The sequence below is a fragment of the Cyprinodon tularosa genome, unplaced genomic scaffold, assembly GCF_016077235.1.
Source record: "Cyprinodon tularosa strain WSP-4 unplaced genomic scaffold, ASM1607723v1 ctg380, whole genome shotgun sequence".
Taxonomy (NCBI): Eukaryota; Metazoa; Chordata; class Actinopteri; order Cyprinodontiformes; family Cyprinodontidae; genus Cyprinodon; species Cyprinodon tularosa.
In genome coordinates this window covers 162,745-166,619 of record NW_024039097.1, presented here as the reverse complement: position 1 = coordinate 166,619, position 3,875 = coordinate 162,745, and positions in this window count along the sequence as shown.

Genomic DNA, 3,875 nt, shown 5'->3' with positions numbered 1-3,875 from the left:
CTACTCAGAACAGAAACTTCCCAAGTAGAGACTGACATTTTTTCGGGAATCCCACGGGTCACGGGATTCCCGTGGGATTCCCGTGGGATGGGAGTCAGTATTAGTAACGATCACGGGATTGGGACGGTACAGGATTAAACATTAACGGGAGCAGACGGGAGCGGGAGCAAACCAATAGTAACTTCCGCTCTGAGTTTTTCACCCGAGCTCAAAAACAACAAGAATGGGAGTGGTGCAGGAGCGGGAGTCATTCTGAATGGGAGCGGGATGGGAGTGGGAGTAATTTCACCAGGAGTGGGACGGGACAGGATTTAGATTTCTACTCTGGCCCGGGATCGGGACGGGACACCATTTTTTTCTGTGGGAGTGGGACAGGACAGGAGTGAAAATCCACTCCCGTGTCAGTCTCTATTCCCAAGCAATGCTAACAGAAAAGCACATGACAGCACCATGAACCATGAATTAGCACTGTTGAGTTAACAGAACATATGCTAACAGAGAAATAAGTGCAGCTACCTAGGAAAAAATACAACATACACAATAATACAAAAAAGAACAACTTAAAATATTAGTTACTAGGTATTTTAGCCAAATTTTAGTGAATTTACTGAGCCAAATGTTGAGTGCGTGCGATCACTCACCGACGCTCTAATGCTACAAGAAGCTAAACTGGGAATTTTCCGGACTCAGTTGCTCACAAGGGAAGCTTTCCGAGATTTAACAAAACAGATTTACCACTTTGAATGATATATTTTAGGAAACTATTTTAATATTGTTATTTCTTACCGATTTCCAAGATTCTTCATCAAATTTGACAACATTTTCCAGGCTATTAGTGGAAACAACCGTCAGCTGTGAGCTCTCTGAGCAAAATCTCAGCCTGTGCCAGCTATTGGTTGTTTAATCTGTCACTGAAAACAATTAAGGCATATTTCAAAGTTTTTAAAGATTTCTAGCACTTTTTATCTATATTTATGAACATATTCATTAAATTATTTTTAACTTTATAGTTTTTTTTCACTCTTGTTTTAGAATAAGACATGAAATCTATACCTTTTAAGTAGAACAAATATAGTAGAAGAAGATATTAAATCAAGATCTATATTTTTTTTTTAACTTGTGGTTTTAACACTGAACGCTAATGCTCACTGAGCCTGACTGAACAATCCATTCTGTGGGTCCTCTCTGGTAATTTTCCATAATGAGGTCATAACATTCAGTTAGAGAAGCCACGCCCACTTTAGAACTGTGATGTCATCATGAATTCTAAAAGAACCCGCCCCTGTTCCAACATTACTTAAACACCCACAAACCCCACTCAGCTCACAGTTTGTCTAGAAGAGCAACAGGCAACAAGGTCAAAACCACAGCGAAAAAGAAAGAAAAAAATCACCTTCATTCATGTCGACAAATCAAGATAGTAACACCAGGATGAGACCTCAGAGTTCAGAAAACAATTCAGACGAAGAACCAAAGAGAAGATCTGAATGTGAGGACCCAAGCAAAAGACAGAGGGTCTCTGAGGCTGCTGAACCATCCACAAGCTGCCAGAACCAGCAAAGGACCATGGAAAGCGTAGAGAAGAATATAGCAGAAGAGGAGCCTGTCCTGTCAGCCAAGAGAAAGAGAAAGGAGAAACACACTGAGAAGAATCCAGTTACAGATTCATCTTCCTGCTCCTCGGAGAGCAGTGATTTCATCACGAAACAACACAGTTTAAAGTCCAGCACGGACAATGGACCAAAGGAAATATCCAACCATGAGAATTCAAGAACCAGGGTTTCTGAGGAAGTAGGACTCTCAACAAGCTGCCAGAGCCAGAAACAAAGGAGGGAAAGTGAAGAGCTCGGAATAGCAAGTGATGATCTGGCACTGCCAGCCAAGAAAAAGATGAAGACCAAACACCTTGATGAGAACCCAATTACAGATTCATCTTCCTCCGCATTGGAGTACAGCACAGACAGCTACAGCACCACGAGACAACAGATTTCAGAGTCCGGTACAGTCTGTCAACCAAAGGAAAGATCTGAATGTGAGAACCAAAGTAAAACAAGCATAGTTTCTGAGATAGCAGAACCCTCAACAAGCTGCCAGACCCAGAAAAGGAGGGAAAGTGAAGAGCTAGGAATAGCAAGTGAAGATCTGGCACTGCCAGCCAAGAAAAAGATGAAGACCAAACACCTTGATGAGAACCCAATTACAGATTCATCTTCCTCTGCATTGGAGTACAGCACAGACAGCTACAGCACCACGAGACAACAGATTTCAGAGTCCGGTACAGTCTGTCAACCAAAGGAAAGATCTGAATGTGAGAACCAAAGTAAAACGAGCATAGTTTCTGAGATAGCAGAACCCTCAACAAGCTGCCAGACCCAGAAAAGGAGGGAAAGTGAAGAGCTAGGAATATCAAGTGAAGATCTGGCACTGCCAGCCAAGAAAAGGATGAAGACCAAACACCTTGATGAGAACCCAATTACAGATTCATCTTCCTCCGCATTGGAGTACAGCACAGACAGCTACAGCACCACGAGACAACAGATTTCAGAGTCCGGTACAGTCTGTCAACCAAAGGAAAGATCTGAATGTGAGAACCAAAGTAAAACAAGCATAGTTTCTGAGATAGCAGAACCCTCAACAAGCTGCCAGACCCAGAAAAGGAGGGAAAGTGAAGAGCTAGGAATAGCAAGTGAAGATCTGGCACTGCCAGCCAAGAAAAAGATGAAGACCAAACACCTTGATGAGAACCCAATTACAGATTCATCTTCCTCTGCATTGGAGTACAGCACAGACAGCTACAGCACCACGAGACAACAGATTTCAGAGTCCGGTACAGTCTGTCAACCAAAGGAAAGATCTGAATGTGAGAACCAAAGTAAAACAAGCATAGTTTCTGAGATAGCAGAACCCTCAACAAGCTGCCAGACCCAGAAAAGGAGGGAAAGTGAAGAGCTAGGAATAGCAAGTGAAGATCTGGCACTGCCAGCCAAGAAAAAGATGAAGACCAAACACCTTGATGAGAACCCAATTACAGATTCATCTTCCTCTGCATTGGAGTACAGCACAGACAGCTACAGCACCACGAGACAACAGATTTCAGAGTCCGGTACAGTCTGTCAACCAAAGGAAAGATCTGAATGTGAGAACCAAAGTAAAACAAGCATAGTTTCTGAGATAGCAGAACCCTCAACAAGCTGCCAGACCCAGAAAAGGAGGGAAAGTGAAGAGCTAGGAATATCAAGTGAAGATCTGGCACTGCCAGCCAAGAAAAGGATGAAGACCAAACACCTTGATGAGAACCCAATTACAGATTCATCTTCCTCCGCATTGGAGTACAGCACAGACAGCTACAGCACCACGAGACAACAGATTTCAGAGTCCGGTACAGTCTGTCAACCAAAGGAAAGATCTGAATGTGAGAACCAAAGTAAAACAAGCAGGGTTTCTGAGATAGCAGAACCCTCAACAAGCTGCCAGACCCAGAAAAGGAGGAGGGAAAGTGAAGAGCTCGGAATATCAAGTGAAGATCCAGCACTGCCAGCCAAGAAAAAGATGAAGACCAAACCCCTTGATGAGAACCCAATTACAGATTCATCTTCCTCCGCATTGGAGTACAGCACAGACAGCTACAGCACCACGAGACAACAGATTTCAGATTCCGGTACAGTCTGTCAACCAAAGGAAAGATCTGAATGTGAGAACCAAAGTAAAACAAGCAGGGTTTCTGAGATAGCGGAACCCTCAACAAGCTGCCAGAGTCAGAAAAGGAGGAGGGAAAGTGAAGAGCTAGGAATAGCAAGGGAAGATCCAGCACTGCCGGCCAAGAAAAAGATGAAGACCAAACACCTTGATGAGGACCCAATTACAGATTCATCTTC